Source organism: Microtus pennsylvanicus, chromosome 7 (genome assembly GCF_037038515.1).
Source record: "Microtus pennsylvanicus isolate mMicPen1 chromosome 7, mMicPen1.hap1, whole genome shotgun sequence".
NCBI lineage: Eukaryota > Metazoa > Chordata > Mammalia > Rodentia > Cricetidae > Microtus > Microtus pennsylvanicus.
The window spans coordinates 18,603,224-18,625,569 of NC_134585.1; positions in this window are offsets into that span (position 1 = coordinate 18,603,224).

The window sequence follows — 22,346 nt, forward strand, 5'->3', positions numbered from 1 at the left end:
TTTTAAGCCTCGATTCTGTAAAGTCAAGCCTATATCCATTATGTCGGTTGTATCTAATTCAATGGACAACCTTCTTCTAAAATATGGCATCCCAGCTCATATCTTAGTGACATAACCAATGCTTCCAATATGTGCTGTTTCTGAGAAACAGAGCTGCCTACTAAATGTCTACGATTAACTATATTGCCACAAAATAAGAATATTCATTATAGTTCATCAATTCTGGAGTGATCAACCCAGAAGATAAAATTAAATATTTAATTTTCATTTAGAAACTATTGGATGACTATGAGTTTCATAGAGGGAAATGTGAATACATGGGTGATTATGGAGAAAGAAAAACAATCAAGTTAAAAACTAAAAGAACAAATCCCAAGAAGGGTTTGATTCCTAGCTCATCCCCTGGGAGAAATCTCAGAGGTGTTTAAGGAGCAAAAGATACCAGTTAGAACTCAATTTGGAGAAGTTCTTAGGACAGTAGAACACTTGATTATGATTAAATCATGAATCACCAAGAAATAATGATTGGCTGTTCAGTTAGTGACAGTAAAAGATTTTAAAGCAACAAACTGGGGGTAACATGATACAAAATCTTAGAGCTTTCAAAATGAAAACGGTTTCCTCTATACACAGGAAAATGCAGAAAAGGTTTGGAGACTGACTTCAAGACAGATCAACAGTTCTGGAGAAAAAACAGTATTTTATAAGACCTTATTGGAGAATAATGCTCTAAGAAAACCCTGTAAACACGTTCCTTTTGATAATTTTATAGATAACCTCATTGGATTATAGGTAGCCTATCTTTGTACTTAGTAAATAAAACTCCCTCCTCCAGAAGCTTCTATTCCCATGCTGGTTTTCCCTTTTCTATGCTGCAGTAGTGAGTAACTTTTTATTAGGACAGACCAGTCTTCATTCCCTTGACAGAGGTGCGCCCTCCACCCCTTTTATACAGAGTTGCATCCTTCTCCTGCCACTGTTTCTGGTACAGTCCAGGTATTGACTACAGCTTTAACTCCAAGCAATGTTCATTTCCCAGTTACAGGCGATGATTAATTGCACATTTCCTACCACATAGTAGCTTTGTCAGGGGAATAGGAGGATTCCTGAAAACAAACACACAACTTTCTATGGCCACAGTTGTCACTTACAGTCAAAGAAGGTGACAAAAGGACCCCATTCGCAGAAGTTAGAGATTCGTGTGGTCTCTCTGTGGCATATCAAACTGAGAGGCAAAATTAAGATCATGTTTAACAATTTAGTAATTTATATTTTGAAATTTAGAAATAATCCCATGAGATAATGACCTGTGCACTAATTATCATCAATCCAATATTTTAAAATTACCTAAACCTCTTGGAAACTTTCTATAATTTTCCAAGTGATATTTCCATACCTGCAAAACATCACGTCTTTCCAAATAGATGTGTAGAAACAGCCATCTTATTTCATTAGGCACAAGTTCACATTTTTTAATCCCCTAAATATTTAGTAGAAGTATTAGCTTGTTTTGCCCAATAAACTTAGTTAATATCAAGCGAGTCCCCTATGTGTGTTCATGTGAGTATTCAAGAGTTTGTATGTGCGGATATGCAGTGAGGTCAGAGGATAACCTTTGGTGTAGTTCCTCAGATGCCCTTTGGTCTGCTGGTCTCTACTTTCTCAGTGCTAGAGTTGCAAGGGCAGCCATTTGACCACACCTGGCTTTTTTCTCTCTGGGTCCCATGCATTGGATTCAAGTCCTCATGCTTTCTTAACAAGCATTTTACTAATTGAGCCATCTTCACAGTCTTCAAGTATTCTATTTTTAGTAGCTTAAATGCCTAATTGATTTAAGTCCAAAATATCCATTCAGATGGAGAGTAGTGGTAATAGCCAACTCTGCCATCTTTTTACCCAAAGGAGACAAGATCTCTCTGACCCATGAGTGCGTCACAGAAATCTCCACATGGTCAGACCATGATATCTAGAATAGTGAGCACTAACAGCCTTTATCACTCACAAGGAATTTATCTCCTTAAGTGCTATCTATATAAGCAGGAGCCTGGAACACGGACAAAAGACATTCACTTTTGGATCCCTAAGAAGCTGTGAGAAATCGATTTATAAAGGATTCCTAGAGGCTCCCTTACCTGGGAATGAGATAGAATCAAAAAGGGAAATCTGAGTCTTTCATAGTCCCAGCACCAAACTGTGAAGGTCAGGGCAGAGAAGACCAAGGAGGTGTTTTTAATTCAGACTACAGCAGTGGCAGGAGCATCTTAGATCGAAGGTTAGATCTGTGGATGATGTTTCCTTTGATTTGCACAGGAAAGTAGGAGCAGATTGCATGTGGGTAATCTATACCTTGGCTTATTTTGCAGATTGGGGAAGATTCAGGTATCTGAAAATGTTTTGTCTATCTTTGGCTGGGAGACAAGTTCCCCAGTAGGCTAGTGTGCTAGGTAACTAGTTATAACAAAGCAGTGCAAATTTTGGGTTCTTAAGACAACATGCATTAGATACTTTATAGTTCTGGAGGTCAGGAATCTGAGATGGATCCTCACTGGGTTGGTGTGGGCCAGCCTGTTGGAGACTCTAGGACATAATTGATTTAATTTCCTTTTCAGCTTCTGGTGGCCACCTGCATCCTTTGGCGAGTGGCCTAATTGGTCTAGAGGCTCAAACATTCTTGCTCTAAATCAGCAATGCAGAGGGCTTGATGCTGCGTTTCCTATTAGATCCCTGTCTGTGGGATCACCATGTCTGTTGCCAAAGGAAGAGGTTGCTACAGATAAGATCTGCAAAAGCAAAGAACAGAACTCTCATGCAAAAATAAAATAAACATGAGTTAAAGTTTTAAATGTCTCCATGATTAATATGGGAACCATCAAATTAAAACCTGTTGAAAGCTGATTTTGCATTAATTTAAATTCTCTGCAGAGACAATTCATTTGCATTGCTATCAAAGTACTGATGTCAGTTTTATTATCTTTTAAAATGGTATTCATTAAAAATGTTGTTCATTATTATTATATGTGTGTGGTGTGGCTTGTGTATGTGTACACATGTGCTAATGATGTTTATGTGTGGACATGTATGCCACCCTGCGTGTATGGAGGTCAAAGGACAACTTTCAGGATTCATGTTTTTTTTCCTAGCATGTGGGTCCTACAGATTGGCCTCAGTTCCTCTGACTTGGTAGCAAGCTTTATTTCCAACTGAGTTGTCTTGCCAACCTCACCTATGAGTTTTGGAGTGTTTCTTTTTGCCTTTAATTTTATTACTTTGACATTTTATCTAACTGTGAAATCCATTACCTGCATATGTTTTAAAAGATCCTTGGGCCATAAGGTTCTCAGTAGGTGTCCAATCCTATTAGCTACTATTAAATTGATTTAGTTTCTCTCCTTCTTTCCTATCAAATTAACGATTGAGCCAAAGTAGTACTGACAACTACTTACCTTCATAGCTTCACATAACTAACAAAAAGATAAGATCTGGTATATTTTAACTGAAATTGAATGCATTAGAAAACTGTAGATACGAGAGAGTAGAGTTGAAGTTGGATCTGTCTCTTTTCTAACTGAAGTGTTTAGTCAGTTCTGTGTACTTGTCATTACGTAAATTGCAAATAGTTGTAGGTGAACTGCATTGTAGCAGATGGCCCATGGATTTGCATGTTCCAAGAAATGGAAATGCTAGAAGGTGAGCTCATATTCTTTCATTGGGTTCCTCTCTTTTAAAGGAAGGTAACTTTGGGTCTTGAACTATACATCTGCCAAGTTCCAGATCAGTCTTTCTGGGCGGTTAGTGGCACCTCTGTATTTTTTGCACATATGAAATCACTTCTATTTTATGTATCTATGTCAGTGATATTTGCCAACAAAGAAGCAGTGTGCTGCACAGCTCTCTGGAACATGGGAAATAAAAAAAAAAGAATTAAGAATAAGCCACACACTGTAAGTTCAATTTAATGTCTGCTCCCAAATTTCTAAGCAGAATCAAATTCCTTTTACTCGGGGCTCTGTGTTGAACACATTTGTGTCTCTGTTTTAATCATTTTATGTAGCTCTTTTCTTTGTGCATTTCTCATGTTCGCTTTATCCCAATCCAACAAACTTTAAAATTCATTCATTTTATATGTTGAGCCAGGATATCTCCAAAGATCTTAGAGACCCAACAATGAATTAGTAAACTTATCATCATTATCATCATCCTCCTCCTCATTATCATTGCCATTGGAGATAGCTCTACTATTTAAAAAGGGAGGATGTAATAGTTTGTGTTAAGTTTTGATCTGGTTGGAGATAAATCTTTACGTAGGAATCGAAGATGAGTGAAGGTGATGGTTAGTGGAGACTCGGGAAAGCTATCAATTTGGGTTGAGTGATTTCTAAAGACATTTAATTTTTGATGAAATATATAATAATTTAGAAGGAAATGGGATTGGTGACTTCATAGAGGTTGCAGATCAACTGTTTAAGAATTTGGCTTGAAACTTTCAGAAAGCATTCTAAGTACAAACCAACACAGTAGGGTCCAGTTCTTCAGGCACAGACAATCAGAAGACTTCACCCTCTTTTTTATGCACCCCAGAAGAGACAAATTGCCACTAAACTCTTTTTTCCTTTGTCTCCATGCATACTTTAAATGTAATTCAGCAGAACTCACATCTTTCCAGACTTTCCAATCCAGCTCCCAAGCCTTGTGTTGTGCCCTTGAACCTCCAGGTTACTGGGAAAGGATTCTCAGGGTTAACCTCTCACACTGAGAAATAGAACTCTCAGGGAAGACCTTCTAATCCTTTATTCATCCTTTGCTTATCAACCCTGGATCCAGTTGATGTCCTGCTTAAAAGAGTGGGAAGAATATAGTCCCCTGCTGTCTTCATTTCTGAGATATACTAATTTTTTCCCATTTGCTGGATTTCTCAATTTTAGATTTCGTTCCTGCCTCTGTCTCCTCTACCAGGTCTTGGCATTAAGGTCCCTTAATCTAGACACATTCTCTGGTTTGTTTCACAAATGTTGTAAATACTACCTTATGTGACATTTTAGACATTTCTGGTCTTTCCTCTTATTCCTAGACACAGAGATGAAGTTGTGTACTTGACACTTCCATTTGGAGGTGGCAAGACATCTCTCATACCCATCACATTTTGCTCATCAAGTCTCTTTTATTTCAAATGTCAAGAAATATCAGTTTCATTTACTTGGCTTTTCCTGTGCTGAGCAGGGGCACTTTGTAGCTCTACTTTCTTTTACCTTAACATCCTGTCATGTATCCTCTGAGATGTGGCTCTCACTTCTCGTCACTTCTTTCTTATCTTCATGGACAGAGTCCTAAGCTTATCTACAGTGATCTATTGGTGGGGCCATCTTTATGTCGGTAGTACAGAACTGGTCTGCTTTTGAAGTGATATTGAAGATGTTTATAAAAAGATAATCATATTTTATTCTGGGTATTGTTCAAATCCATATTTTTCACAGGTGGTGATATACTCCAGCTAGTTTCCAATTATTACATTGTTGTGATTTTGATCACCCTATAGATTTTAAATTTCTAAATCATATACTTCAATATGAAATTAATATTATATGTAATCGGGCCAAAATAATTTACATGGAAATCTAAATGTTATGTTTTGGATAAATGTCCCATATTAAGCTCCATCTATAAGGCCTAGGATCTCATAGTGAGGGATGCTGTGGCCCTTTAAGAAATGAGTAGGAAGTTCTCCTAGTGGAGACAAGATCTCCAAAGGAACTAGAGGATCCTGGTCCCTTCCTTTCTGCTCTGGATTGAAAAGTGAGTAACTTATTCAGACATGTGTTTCCTGTTATCATCTTTTGCCCTTCTCAGAACTGAACTGATGTCAATATCAAGCCTTTGAACATTCAGAATTGTGAGGCGAAACTTTCCTTACTTCTTCAGCAGCTTCCCTCAGCCTTTGCACTCTGCTGACACGAGCCTTGCTACGCACAAATACTGGGAAAGTGAATGCTCCAGGACACCCCTTTCCCAAAACAAAAGCATTTTCAGCACGCTTTAAAAGTGTGTTTTTAATACAAACACTCACAGACACACAATTTCATAGTCTACGTTTTCATAAAAACGTAAACTCGCTTTCCATATCACTATTTGATTATGGTGTAACCCTTAGGATACAACCATGTGTCATTGCTTCTACCCTTTGTTTCATAAAACCTACAGGGCAATAAAAGCGGCACACATAGCTTTTTTTTTTGTTTTTTTCTAGACAGGGTTTCTTTGTAGCTTTGGAGCCTGTCCTGGAACTAGCTCTTGTAGACCAAACTGGCCTCAAACTCACAGAGATCTACCTGCCTCTGCCTCCTGAGTGCTGAGATTAAAGGAATGAGCCACCACTGTTCAGCTTGGCAACCACCTTTTTTGTGAACTCCTTCCAACTACATAAGATTGATATAACAGGGAGACGGTTATGATAGTAATATGAGACAGAAAACTCTGTTAGAGTTCTACTGTAAGGCAGACAGAATGAAGACGGCACAGAGGCTGGTGGGATAGAGCCAAGTGTGTGCAAGTGACTCAAGATAATTAGAAATCTGGGTGGGTGGGGATTGGAGTTAACAATGGTCTGAGGGACAGTGAGCAAATATTTCAGATATCACGCAATGCTACCACAAAGAGCATTGAGGGGCCTAGAGAAGGAGCAGGTGTCGAAGTAAGTGTTATCACACTAAGAAGGTTGGTCATGCTTGTCCTACCTCCTCCTTCCTAGTTATAATGAGTTAGAAGTGGCTAGAACCTTTGTAATATATTGTAAGGGACTAGATGCAGCTGTCAAATTAAGAATAGACATTATGACATCTTGGAGCATCTCACAAAGTTGGCACTCACCAATGTGACTCAGTCTGGTCCAGAGATTTTCAGCAGATAAGACTGCTTCAGCACAGGTACAGTTCTCCCAAGCCTCGGTGTGAATTTTCCCTGATTCAAACCCCTTACTCTAGGAAAGGAATGCTTGACATGTCACTTAGATGCTCTTAGGATGGTTTCTAGATGAAGACCCCTGCTCCAGTCAGGTAGGTATGGGGTCACCTACCCACTTACTTTGTCTGGTCCATGCCACCAGCCTGCTCCAACTCTTTATTTCATAATCCTGCTGCCAGAATACTCCTCTGGACACAAGATTGTGTCTGAGACTCATCTTGGATGTGCATCAAAGCAAAAGACAGAAGTTCCCTCTGAGGAAACTGATCATAGCCAGCTCCACTTGAGAGATCCCTAAATATGATAATCTCCATTTTCTACCATGATGTTTTCATGAATAATTCACATGCCAAAGGAACATCACTATTCATTAAAACAACCTGCTACTTTGCCAGTTGTAAATTACATTGAGAAATCCCTTTAAAAACATATTTTGCAAACATCTACTTGATCATGACCTTTCTTACTATAAATGATTTCCAAATTCCAATGTTAAAAATTACTATGGCTAATTTAACGAGTATCCACTCCGAGTAATGGTGTATACTATGGTATTATGAAGTCTCTTAGAATTACAGTCAGGGAAAGTAATTTTCCTTAATAACATATATACTTCAAATATTTAATCACACCCTTATTGGAACACAGTTATTAATACAGCCACTATAACTTGTAATTATATATAGTAATAAATGAGAAGAAAGAAAATATCAAAATTATTCTCTTTGCAAAATTGCTCAGCAACCTCATGAGACTTAATAATAATTGGATGTGCAGTAATGGGAGAGTATGGGTCCTGCTAATAAATCTAGCTATATGATATTCTATTTCTCTACCATTTTACAAGGAGTCAATTTTTTACCATTGCTAAAAGTAAAATATGTAGTTAGCATATAATTATACTTTAAGTAGATATACATACATAATGTAGAGAAATTAAGGCACAATTACATTTATTTTATAGTAATGATTTGTGCCAGCAATTATTCTATATAGAATAATTGGAAGAAAATGGAAGATTGCAATTTTTACCAATTTTGACTCAAAAATATTGAGATGATGTTTCAAGGCTTTACAAATAAGAAGACATGTACTATCTCATGTGTTCTATGATTTATAATTTCAGTCTTCCACTAAGATACTTGAAGCAAAGGCATTAACTTATACTTCCTATAGAGTCTGTGTTGTTCCCAATGCATGTATTTGATTTCCTACATAGTTTATATATGCTATGAGCTCACCGTGGTGCGGAAGGTCCACATAGCAAGATAGCTTAGGCTTATGTATTTCTCATAACTCATGAAACTGTGGCTGGTAAAGCAATAAAATTTTAAAATGGAAAGTGAATGGAACGAACAGTTTGGACAAGCAGAGAGATTTTTAAAGATTTTTCACCTTCTCTCTTTAGTGCTAGGCTTTTGGTAACTAGAAGAAAATTTAAAAATAAAAAAAAGTGCTCAGTATTGTGATTGCAGGCTTTCTTTTAGTTCTTTCATAAATCTGTATCTCTAAAGTTCATAAACAAAATGACAAGTGAAGGGTTTGGGATGTGGTTCAGTGTCAGAGAACTTGCCTTGCTTGCAAGAAGCTTGATTTCTACCCAGAAGCACAAAAAGAGAGTAAGACCAAGATCAGATTCATAAAACAATATACCCTGTGTCTTCATTTCCATGAGAAAGATTTTGGGCAGTTGCACTTTACTCAATGGCTTTAGAGCCTGAGACCCTTGCTAGATGGAACCTTATAGTTTGGCCATTTTCTTTTGGACAATGAGAATCAAAGGGACACCTGTCTTCACCTACACTTGGGCTCTGTAATCCAGCTTAAATAAACACTTTTTTACCATTTAGTCTAGAATATACTTCTCTACACTGGAAGGTTCATCAAGTAGGTGCATCCAAGTTCCTGACCTCAGGAAGTAGGCCTGGGCACCCTATCTAATTATCCTGTCTCTTCTTTCTCTGGGTCATCTCTCTACCTTTCTCCATACTTGACCCAGGTGACTTGCTGCCCGAGGCATGAGCGATAATGGAGTTTTACGCTCACGATCATAATAGCATGGTTTAAAGTTATAATTAGGTTTGTATTAAGTAACTTAACATTTGTGACTTTTTATTCTGTAGGTTTTTTTATTCTAGGAATTTCCCATCCCTTCTCTGAACTCTGATAGGAATTAACTTTTCTGAAAGAAAAAAAAATCTTAGCTTGCCCCAAATGAGTTTTGCTAAACTACTTCCTGAAGAGAATCCCCTTTCTTGCCTAGCAGGATGTTCCAAGTAGGTGAGAGGTTTCTGTTACAGCGGAGACAGACCTTTAAGGGATCAAAAGTTGAGAGTATTGCTTTAGTATTCACCTGCAGCTGATCCGCTGTGGATTGGCCTAACTTCCTTGTTCTCATTGTGTCTCATTCCTGTGCCTGAACTGAAGCCAATCACAGAAAATTCCTGACAGGGTCACTTTGCAGTGGCGTCAAGGAGCTCCAGTAGATATGTAATTAGCTACTCAGTTTTGGAGCCATGCTTTGCTGACTTTGACATATAAGTTTGGACTAAAAGCGTCACCATTTGATGGGGTCTTGTTCCCTACAGGTCTTATAGACGACAGAGAACAGAGCCCTGGGAGGGATGAGGCTGACGGTGCACCCACGCTGCATTTAGTTTTATGCTCCAGTCACCTGCTGTGATTTCTCTTCATTTCAAGGTGTTTTTCCCCAGAAGATGGTATTAATGGCCATTTCGATTGTTCAGTCCAGTGTATTGTTCATTTTACTCCGGAAAGTTTGCTTTTTCTTTGATATTTCTGTGAAAACTCACCAGAGAATTAATATTACAAAAAAAACCCTTAACATTTGTTAAACAATTATCAAATTATCAAAAAAGATTATTGGAAAAGGCACAAAGTATTGACCCGCTAATTCATTATTAACTTAGCCTAGTAATCATATAAGATACATAGCCTCTTTATTATTAACTTAGCATTGTAATCATATAAGATACATACCTCGGGTAAAAGCAAGTAGCTTTAGATACTGCTGGCTGGGAATTTGATCAACAAATGGGAGAAGTGGACTTAAAGCAATACTATTCCTACCACAGGTGCAGTCGTGGGTAAACAGGTAAAATGGTGGCGAAATTCAGAGTGCATTGTGAGGCCTTGGAGAGTCAGGGAATGTGACTCAGAAGGGCTGGTATTTAAGCTGGTTCATTAAGGACAAATAAAGTTCATCAAGTGGCTAAGTTAGTAAATTTAATTAGCGGGAAAATAATTAGGAAATATTAGTGTGTTCAGCAGGCAGCTCAGGACAGCGTAAAGGGTAATGCAGGTGATGGAGCCTGGAAATGAGGCTGGGCGTCTGGCTTGGCCCGGGTCTGATGCCATGTGGATCACTCGAGAAAGTTGTCAGGTTGGGGCTAAAGAGATATCTTAGCACTCAACAATGTTTGCTGCTACTCTTCCACACGACACAAGCTTGGTCCCTAGCACTCATTTTAAACAGTTCATCACGGCTGGTAACTCCAGCACTTGGGATTGGAGGCCCTCTTCTGGTCTCTGTGGGCACCTGCACGTACATGGTACACACAGAGAGACATACAGAAAACAAAATAATTTTAAAAGGTTTGTGGCCATGTTTCTTTTGCGTGTTTTGCATTAAGGTAATTGAAGGTCACATACATATTATGATATGAGAGTCCTTTTCTTGGAAACTGTATTACCGATGCTAGGCAGAGTCTAAGCTGAGGCCAGTGAGGCTAGGATCGAGCCTGACAAAACTATCAGGTCGGTTATGATTAATTGCTTAATCACTTGATGAAACGAGATTGAATTAGAGCAGTGTCAGGGGACAGAGAAGTGACTCAAAAGCGAGTCAAGAGTTGAAGCAAAGGCTAGAAACTTATGCATGTGGAAGGATGAAGGTGGTGCAGATCCTTGCTGGAGAATTGGAACCAACGGCAATGCATTCACCAACATATGGAATTCAATACAATAGTTAATTCACATAATTAATTTGATCATGAAATGCATTTCTATTCCCTATCAACTCTATCTTACGTAGTTAGAGAAATATTTGCAGTGAGATGGTTTTGCCTTTTGGTGTGTATTTTAAAGTTTAGGAACATCACTGACACAGATGTTAGGGATAGGGTTAGGGTTAGCCTTTCCTACCTTTTATAATACAAGTAATTTGAATTAATTACACCTGGGATGCATCTTCTTAACTTTCTCTTCGTGATGAGGCATCATTAATCTTAAAGCACTCTCCTAAAGGTTCATCTCATTGGTGAACTGTATCTTACCAAAATAATGCTGTGCCAACTCTCTCTTGAACTGTCTATATATTAAATCACAAACAGATCTTATTTGGGGCTGTCAAGTTTAAATTCTCCATCAGTTTTCTCAAGGCCATTGACTTGTACTCTGTGACCCCATCACTCATTCATGTCTTCCATCTTGACATTGTGTCAAGTTTCATCATGAAGGATGGGCAGGTAGAGTGCGGACTCAGCTCAACTTTCACACGGCTCTGCTGATCCCAAGATGCTCTTAACTGATGGTCGTAATAGCAGGTGGAGGGGCTGTGCCGGAGAAGGTAATGTTCCTATAGAGTTCTGCTTCTCGTTCAGCATTTGACCTTGAGGAAACAAGTTTACTTGACCTAACCTCAGTTTGATCATCTGCTAAAAAGTCTTTGCTCCCTGCAAAGTTCTAATGACCTGATGAGCTGACTACACTGAAGTCTGATTATCTCTGTTCCAACTGCTTCTGGACTAGTGGATTTAAAAATTGCCCAGTTAGTTGGTGATGAGAAATTCAGGTGAGAAGTAATTCTTTTATGGAAATAATGTTTTGCGCAAATGATTGGAACATACTACCCTTAGAATTTCTCATAACAAGAAGATTACGCCCCATAAAAATGAAGATTTATTGTAAGCAATGACTCCTGTATAAGGGGCAGCTTGAAGCTAAGCAATAACAGCCATGTCATTTTGATAGTGTCCAATTAGGCAAGAGCTGTAGAGCTCATCCGAGAATAATTTGAAGCAGATGCCAGCATTAAGACACAGATGTGGGACATTTTTCAATGGCACTGGAACATGTGTGGTATAGGAGAGCTGATAACTTCATCATTGCCTTTCTTTCTACAGGATTGCCTTGGAAAAAGACACGGACCTTCAGCTATCCCCAGGCTCTCATTTCTCCCACAAGGGGTAGATTTCCTCAAGGTAGACATTCTTTGAAACCGGGGTCATTAGGTTTGGGTGTATTCAGTCTCTATGCCCTTTTCATGATCTCATATCTCATATCCTATATGTGGCGGTTAGAGTAAATTTTTGAGCAAAGTACCCAGAACCAGCAACAGCTGATAACCCTGATCAAACAGGATTTTCCTCTGATAGAGCAGAAGTCATTAAATTAATTCTTTTCACACCAATTTTTTCCTTCTGATTTTTGTTCTATGAGTTTGAACATTACACTGAGATTTTAAGTTTCTTTTTCTGTGAATAGCATCAATCTCTTTGAATGACCTTTTGATTTTAAAATCTCCCCTAACTTCCTAACTTGCTCCATCTTTGTGTACCACAAGGTATAACTTAAGCATGGCACCCAGAAGGATGCTAGGCTTGGGTTGGGGGAGGACAGGGGAAGGGAGGATGGGGTGTAAGCATGAATCTGAATCAACCGAAAATTATTCTAGAGCTGTAATATTTAGGGTTCTCTGAGAATCATGAGTAATTGTGGAGAGAACTGGCATAGCTGGCTGAGTGGAAAAGAAATGTCAAGGTTAGCTTGCATCCCCGTCAAGGCCCGTAGACATGATGTATAAAGTTCGGAATTCAAAGGACAGTAATGAATGCATCTCTGCAAGCCATCAGAGTGAAGACAAAAGTGATGGTCTCCTCTTCGGTTAATAGAGGGCCTTGGAAGTCAAAGAGAAACAGATGGGCTTACAGCGTCCATAGCAGAATGGCATACTAAAATACTTTGGAGTGATGGAGAGCTCAGACCTGGTTCTGACAGCAAGGGTGAAGCTATTTCAATGCTTTCATACTCTACTTGATGTAGCTAGTGTCTCTAAGCCTCGGTGTCCTTACCTGTAAAATGGAGCCAAGTCAAACACTGATGTCTGGGATCTATGTGGGATGTAGGTGCTGATGAACCTGAGTAAGTCAGAGCTCACAGTAAGCACTCAGTGTCTGTGCCAGCAATAATCCTTCCTCTTTCTGTCTAGTTGCCAGAGGGTGATGGCACTGGAGCGGGCAGGATAACCTTCTTTCTGATTGCTTTCAAGGTTTTCCAAATTAAATGGGCTCTAATTCATTTTAGGCTGTTTACTGCCTTTTCTTAAACTTTAAGGTGTTCTTTCTGTACTGAGAATGTTCTGGTTACAGAGAGCAGACCCAGGTGATTCCTAGGGCCGCTGAAGGCATGCTCTCTCCCCGTGTGTGTGTGTGTGTGTGTGTGTGTGTGTGTGTGTGTGTGTGTGTGTGTTTGTGTGTGTATGTCTGATTGAAATCATCCTTTATGCTCATCCTCCTGGGAGAGCAGTTGGCTGTTTCACAACAGCATTACAAAGTACGTGCATATACACATGATTATCCACTGTACCCAGGCTCTTTTTAAGCATTATTTATTTCCAAGAGGAGAAAGGGGTTTTCATTTTAAAACTCAGTAGCTGATGAGTTTCCCCGGGTAAATTATCCAGTGCTGTTCATGTAAATTCTCATCTCATTATGTCTGCCTGTCTCCCCAAGCCTGTCATTGTACAGTTCAGTCATCTCCTCTCTTTACGTTCTTCATGCTTGGAATTATATGCACATTTCATTAATGCTAGGTTTAAATCACCCGATGTTTTGCAGGCAAGGTATTGTTGGCTGGAATCCGCTCTCCCACTCTTTCCGAGTCGGTGATGAAGGGTAACAATTCCTCAGGATTTGCATTGATAAAGTCAGGCTTGATAAGTAAAACTTCCAAGATTAAACTTTTATATAACATAATAATAACAAAATATGTTATTATTCATTATATCATTATAATATCATATTATAACTATCAATTATATTAATTATATAATATATTATAGCTACATGATCATGTAATAAATATGTAATACATGACATATTATATAATTACAATAGCCAATATATTAATGTGTAATATAATAATAATAATAATTATTATTATTAGCGTGTGTATGTTTGCCAGTGTGGGTGCCACACTAGTGGAACTCAGATTAGTTCTCTCCTTCCGCCAAGGGGTCAGGGAATTGAACTCAGGTCCTCAGGTGTGTACAGAAGTTGCTTTTACCTGCTGAGCCATGTCACTGCCTCTTATGTGTCATCTTGAATGTTTTTCGGATTTCTAATCAGACATGCTATCCATTGTCATTGACTTAGCTCTTCCATGGTTTTTCAAAAGCAAAAATTGAGTGAGCACCTGTGACAAACTCAAAATTAGAATGCATCTTGGCTTAGAGCAGTGGTCCTCTTCCTTCCTAATTCTGTAATCCTTGAATATACTTCCTCAAGTTGTAGTTATCCCCAACCATAAAATTATTTTTGCTGCTACTTCATAAGTGTAATTTACTACTGTTATGAATCATGATGCAAATATCTGTGTTTCCTGATGGTCCCGTGAAAGGGTTACTTGACATTCAAGGTGTCGTGATCCACAGGTTGAGAATAATGCTAGTTCTGCTGGATTGATATCATCCTTCTATACCATATCCATGACTGGGGGGGGCGTGCAGAAGTAGAAACATGAGAAGGACTCCAACCCTCTCCTTGGAATCTAGAGATTGAACAGAAAGGGGCAGCCTTTCAGGGGTATGAACTGAATCACAGGAAGACCAGCACCCTAAAAATGGTCCTGAATTAACTCTCACCTCAAACTCTATTATGTGTGATTGTTTGATACCCCAGTCTTATGTTCACTATTCATATATTGTTTATTATGAGGAAATCATTTTTCAAGGTGCTGTATATCCAATCCTTACCCTCAGTTACAAAGTGTATTATAGTGAGAAGTTATAATACACATGAGAAATTTGGAAGTTTTTAAAGGATAAAGGAAATGGGGCTGCCTAATTTCATAGTTTACGATGATAGCTCTCAAATACTGAATTGTCCATATAAATTTTTAGTTTAATAAATGTCATCTCCAAACACACACACACACACACACACACACACACACACACACACACACACACACTTTTATTGTGGTTGAATAAATGTTCTTCTGTTGTATCATGATTCTTTAAGACTATAGATGCTTGCACTAAAGAATGGTGTAGCAGTTAAGGGCAGGCACTGTCCTTGCAGAGGACCAGAGTCCTGCATTCTGGTTTGGTGGTGCACATATGCCCATAACTGTAGCTCCCAATTCCGGCCTCTCCAGGCAACTGCACTCACTTGTGCACCCCCCCCCAAATACACAGCTAATCTAAGTAACAAAGTGAGTGAGCCACATGACTCATGTCCACCAAAACCTGCCCTCTTGTCACAGACGCTTTCTAGGGAGGAGACAATGTCTCTTCCCCCGATACAGAAGGCATCAAAGACCAAAGAAGTAAGTTTAAGTCCACCTTGGTGAACCAGTGAATTTACTGGTTTGGTTTCTAAAAACATGAGAGATTTAAAGAAAGTCACACCCATCAGAAAGGTAACTTACAGGCAACTGTGCCACCACAGATGTAAACCCATTTGTCGTTTACCTCATACATGCCTGGCAGGAATATTCCAAAAACTCCTGAGTTTCTAGTACTGGAATCCCCAGCAAAGGCATCTATGCCTTCTCTGTCTTGCTCCTCCTTCCATGACGGAATATTATTGGCTCTGGTGTCCTGAGGGTCCCATGTGGATGATAGTGTTTTGGTTGAAGATGACAGCTGTCATGTGTTATCCGGAAGGAACAACTGTCCACCCATACTCTTACCGATTTTGCTGGTTACTAATCACCTTCCATTCATGTTTGCATAGCTACAAAAAGCAAAGTCAGTTTTTGCCCTCTCATTCCATGTCCCTTTTCTTTTGGTCACCTTCTTAGGGCCTTTGGTGTGTTTTTTCCTAGATCTTTAGGGGTCAAGGCAACCTCTGAGAATCTTTCCTGCAACAAACTTTTTCCCCAGCACAGGAAACAGAAGGAGAACCATTCAGAGAACACAAGGGAGTTGGACCTCTGGTCCTCTGAGACTGATGAAATTCAAGTTGTTTCTGCACCTCAGGTTTAGCCCACAGATTTGGAAGAGCAAGCAGCATGTGTGCAGAGGGGGCTTGCTTTTTGTGAGATGAAACTGCTGTAGTAGGCAGGGTTTTTAAGTTGAATAGAATGAGGGGGTTTGTATATAAAAGGAGATTTACTACCTTGGCTCATGTGATGGAGGTTAGGTAGTCCAATAGCAGCCATCTGCTCACCAGGCTGGCTGACAGATTTGTAGCTGCTCAAGTTATAAAGCTGGACACCTCAGTAGTTCCAATCTGGTGCAGAATGTCTGGAAGATTCCCAGGAAGCTGCTAGTCTCCACGCCATGTGGAAAGGCTAAAGAAATTGAAGTCTTTTGTGAGATGAAAATTGCAGCAGGATAAGAAGTAAGGGAAAGGAGAGGGGGGAGGGGAAGACAGGGGGGAGCAGGAAAGGTAGGGGGAGGAGGAAGAAGATGGAGAGGAAGAGGATTACATGTACCATCGAGAAGTGAGGACAGGAAGGCAGGTACCACTGCTTTTTACTTATACTTCTTTATACCTGTTGGAAGACACGGCTCACTCTGGGTGTGACAGATTAGGAGGCCACATCTGTCTTCTCAGTTATTCATTCTTGGAAATGCTCTTTCTCACTGAACCATCAAAGTATCTTTTAGTTGATTCCACTTCTTGCCAAGTGGAAAGCTGGGACTTGCCATCACAGTGGCTAATTAAAAAGTTGGGATATTGTCACATAATATAGCAGAAGCTTTTGTGAAATATTTATTTGTGTGTGTGTGTGTGTGTGTGTATAAGAGAGAGACAGACAGACACACATACACACACAGAGAGAGGAATGTGCACACGTTTGAGCAGGTGCAAGGTGCAGGCCTATGTATGAGTGGAAGCCAGAAGAGGCTGTCAGATCACTCAGAGTTGGAGAAACTAACGCTTGGGGAACATGGATGCTGGAGTCTTAAACTCTGACCCTCATAAAAGCTTGGCAAGAGCTCTTAATTGCTGCACCATCTCTTCAGCCCCCATCCCACATAACAGATATTTCAAATCATCATGTTTCTAACAGAATTTAAGAACTGCTCTACTCAAAGACTCTATCAAGATGTGTGTGTAGCTTATGAGCTTGCATTTATTAATTCATGAATTTGCTGAGAGTGTGAGAAAGGGAGATATAATAGTCCTTTCGGGGGATTTGCATGGACACCAATGTTCCATCCTAGACATGTGATTCTGTGGTAGGCTAGCAGTGTTCTCCCAAATAGGCACAGTAGCCAGGGACTCCACAGGTGCATTCAACAGTAGCAGTTTGTATTCGCCGACCAACCAGTCTGAATAAACAGGGGTTTACCAAATACAGCAATTTGTGTTTCTGTTCCGATACGAGATACAAGAGTTACAAGTAAATAAACCACAATTTCTTTGTTCTTATTTCAAAGCCTATTGCTTGACTGTGAACTAAAGCTACTATAATCTTTAGAGAGTAACATATTGAAAACCTTAGGTAGTCATGGGTATGATGATACAGATAAGGACCACAAGGGATTTCCTTTTATTTATATCTTCAGATTTTCTTCTAGAGACCATGATATGATTTTCCGCACTCATTAAAAATTTCCATGCCTGGAGATGGTGAGCAAAATATAGTTCCTTTAATATGCCTGGAGTAACTGGATGAAAGTAACAAATCTTTTTTTTATTTACTTTTTTTTATTGAGAAAAGGAAAAAAAAAACAAGTTTCCGCCTCCTCCCAGCCTCCCATTTCCCTCACCCTCCTCCCACTCTTCTCCCCCTCCCCCCACCCTTCTCCCCTTCCCCCCACTCCTCTCCCCCTCCCTCTCCAGTCCAAAGAGCAGTCAGGGTTCCCTGCCCTGTGGTAAGTCCTAGGTCCTCCCCCTCCATCCATATCTAGGAAGATGAACATCCAAACTGGCTAGGCTCCCACAAAGCCAGCACATTAAGTAGGATCAAAACCCTGTGCCATTGTCCTTGGCTTCTCATCAGCCCTCATTGTTCGCCATGTTCAGAGAGTCCGGTTTTATCCCATGCTTTTTCAGTCACAGTCCAGGTGGCCTTGGTGAGCTCCCAATAGATCAGCTCCACTGTCTCAGTGGGTGGGTGCACCCCTCGTGGTCCCGACTTCTTTGCTCATGTTCTCCCTCCTTCTTCTCCTCATTGAGACCTTGGGTGTTCAGTCCAGTGCTCCAGTGTGGGTCTCTGTCTCTATCTCCATCCATCACCAGATGAAGGTTCTATGGTGATATGCAAGATATTCGTCAGTATTGCTATCGGATAGGGTCATTTCAGGTTCCCTATCCTCAGCTGCCCAAGGAACTAACTGGGGACATCGCCTTGGGCTCCTGGGAGCCACTCTAGGTTCAAGTCTCTTGCCAACCCTAAGGTGGCTCCCTTAACTAAGAATTGTGCTTCCGTGCTCCCCTATCCAACCTTCCTTTATCCCAATCATCCTTTTTCCCCAAGTTCCCCCCATCCTCCCCTTCTCCCTTTACTCTCCCCATCTCCCCTTACCCCCATCCCACCCCACCCCCAAGATCCATTATTTGTAATAGCCAGAACCTGGAAACAACCTAGATGCCCTTCAATTGAAGAATGGATGAAGAAAGTGTGGAATATATACACATTAGAGTACTACGCTGCGGTAAAAAACAATGACTTCTCGAATTTTGCATGCAAATGGATGGAAATAGAAAACACTATCCTGAGTGAGGTAACCCAGACCCAAAAAGATGAACATGGGATGTTCTCAATCATAATCGGTTTCTAGCCATAAATAAGGGTCACGGAGTCTACAATTGGTGAACCTAAAGAAGCTAAGTAAGAAGGTGAACCCAAGGAAAAACATATAGTTATCCTCTTGGCTATGGGAAGTAAACAAATCTTTTTAGAACAAAATATTTATTATTTTGAACAAAATATGCTCTGATGGGATAAGGATTAAATGTATACTTTTAAGAGTCACAGTGGTGTGGGGCTTCGGGGCCAGGTGAGTGCCACATAGTTAAGAAGGCATTTGGGTTCAGAAGTACAGTGTATGAAATGGCATTTTAGTGTATGTCAGAATATGGAAGGGGTGGGGAGATTGCTCAGTGCTTAAGGTCACATACGTCTCTTCCAGAGGAGCCAAGTTTGATACCTAGCACCCTTGTCAAGTTCCTGGGTGCTTGACATAGCTCCAGCTCCTGGGGATCTGATGTCCTCTTCTGGCCTCTACAGGGACTCTACCAATGCACAGAAACCTACATACAAATATGTGCATACACACATAGTTAAATAATAATAATAGTAGTAGTAGTATCTTTTAAACTGTGCAGAGGATTTAGTGAGAGAGTTGGTGAGAGAGCTCCTATCATGCTGACACCTCTCACACATGATCTAGCTGGGCCATGGTCACTGCCTTTCCAAAGGCAGAATACACGTATAGGAATTGGGAAATTGGAAAGCCAAGCATGCTTTCAATAATGAGAATGTTAAATAATTTAAGGGCCAGGTACTCTGTGGTTTGTGTGGAGAATTTGAGAAAACAAAAAGGTATAAAACTTATAGACTACATGTAACAAAACTTGTGTATGATCTGGATGAAATTTTCTTTCTTTTTTGTTCATATAGAAAAATCTCTCATGGCAAAATGGTGGATTTTAACGGTATATACATGCAAAATAATTTTAAAATCATGTATTATTAATGTTTCATTTACTGTTAAAAAAAACTATTGATTATTTGGGAAAATGGAATGATAGCCTGCTAGACTGATGTCCTGTTAGATTTTGGTGACATCTCTATCATGTATTTAACCTTCTTTCTGGGCATTAGTGTGTGGTGCGGGAATTCTAATTTTACAAACAGATAGAGGAAAGAAGAGATGCATCTGTATGAAACTTGTGGAAATGAGGGCCCTCTGCATGTTTAAGAAATAGCTAACAGATCTGTTTGGGTGACCATTAGGCTTCTGTAAGTAATTTGGCATGGATCCAATGAGCCTTCATGGTGAAGCCAAGGTGTGGAGATGGGGATGGAGCTGCAGTCTGTACAAAGCTTTGAGACATAAACAGCCAAGGACAAGTCCCCTCAAAGGATGGTGTGGGGGTGGACAAGAAAGGAAAAGATGAGAAGGAAGCCACAGGAGAAAGAGCAGATTATCTGAATAGTAAAATGCGAGATAATGAGGGCCAGAACCCAGGTGCTGGCTGAGGAAAGAGAAGGAGGTTAACATTGGAAAAAGCTTAAGCATTTGGTGTAGTGTTCTTCACTTAAGGCAAATGAAATACACTGAGGGGTGTTTAGCATGGATATTACTGGCCATTTTCTTAGCAAGTGCTGCTAAAACCAGCAAATGCGTTACAGACACTGCTAAAACAGATCCATTTCCCAACAGTGCTGAGGTCTCATTAGCCCATAGAAGACTCAGAATGTTATAGTTTGGTAGTTTAGACTGACCTACTGAAGTTTTCTTTGTCTTTTTTTCCCCCTCATTGTTATCATTTCCAAGGCTATCTTGTTAAACCTGGGTTTATTTTTTTAACGATCCGTAGTGCTGTTTATTTATAAATAATAGATCAATTGTTTTCAACTGAGATTTTGCCCGGTCTGTGTTCCCATGACAGCCGGACTGTTTCAGGCATGTAGTGACTTTAAGTGCTCAATAACAGTGTTACCATCCCCGTATGCTTTCCTACTTGTTCTGCTAATAATTCTCAACACATTTGGTTCCAGAACCATAGTCTGTTTAGGTAAACGAAGAGATACAACATTGTGGGAGGAGAATGAGTGTCAGTCTCAACAGTGTGGTGTGGAAGGTGGGCTGCCATCCTTTTCCTAGGCACTTTGCTTCCTGGCCACGGCTGTTGTGTTGACAAAGAGTCTCCCATGGTAGTTCTAAATCAAAGCGATGGCTGCTGCTGCAATGGCTGTTGCTACAGACCTTGAGCTTTTTTTTCTTTTTTGACTGCCAGGAAGATGGTTCTTCTGAGGGGTTTCATTAGCATGCCTTTCAGTTCACACTTCAAACACACAAGACAGACAAATCTGTCAAGAGTTGGGCACCATTACCAGTGAGGAGACCGAAGCGCAGAGAGAGCAAATGTCTTGCTCCAGGAGAGTGAAGGCTGGCTATTAAACCAGGTCCACACTGCACTGGAAGACTATCAAGGGATTTGATCCTCTTTCAGTGCCAGAAAGAATGTGAAACCTATAGCTTTGAGAACTCAGGACCTGAGCTGCGATGTCTTTCTCGTTTGGACTGTGAAGATACATAGCCTCCTTTGCCTTATTACACCTGTATTGGCATGCACTAGCTTTCATATCTATTTTTTTTTTTTTTTGCTAAATTTGTAGACGTTCAGTCCTTGTTTCTGGCTATGACTAAAGATGGAGATCAGAGCCTGGCTTTCCATCAGTACTAATCAACTGCACAGATATTGAACTTGTCATGGCACTGTTTTGATACGAGTCCCTCTGAATTTGCCTGGCTGCCAGGCTACATTACATATCCTAGAGTAGAAATGGTGTCTTTATTCCAATTTATGCCTGAGTACACATGTACAGACAAATGACTATAAGCAAGACAGGATATGAATTCTGAAGCAGGTCATTCCTATGAAAATACTTTGTTAAACCTCAAAAATTTTGCTATTACAGTTGTGGTTTTTTCCCCCAAAATTGCTATTAAAAAGATGGCAACCTGGAATTGAAAAGGTGTCAGATTTGATCCTGTTCTCTTCTACAAGTAAACTTAAAACAGTGTTGGATAAATCAGTATTACACACAATTGACAAGACACTGAGCTTTTGATTTTTCAAGTTTTAAATACCTGATCGCATCTGTAGATGTAGCTGTGGGGACACTTTTCCGAGATGAGAAAATTTGTGCAGGAAAACTCAACGGTTTTGCAAAGATGCATTTCTGTATAAGAATACATATAATTTTATAACTTGGGTGGCATTTGAATAACTAGCTTTGAAAGGTAAAATAAACAATGTTTTAAAGACCAAGGATCAAAATGAATGAGAAAAGCGAGCTAATCCTGGAGGAGCCATTGAGTTTCTCATTACTCCTCATCCTCATTCTCCTGGGCTTCATTCTATAAACCTTTGATTCTTTCCATTTTACTAAACATAGTTTTTGATAATCTAACTATTCTTCCACTGTGGCATAATGGCAAGTTTCACTGTTACTACAAC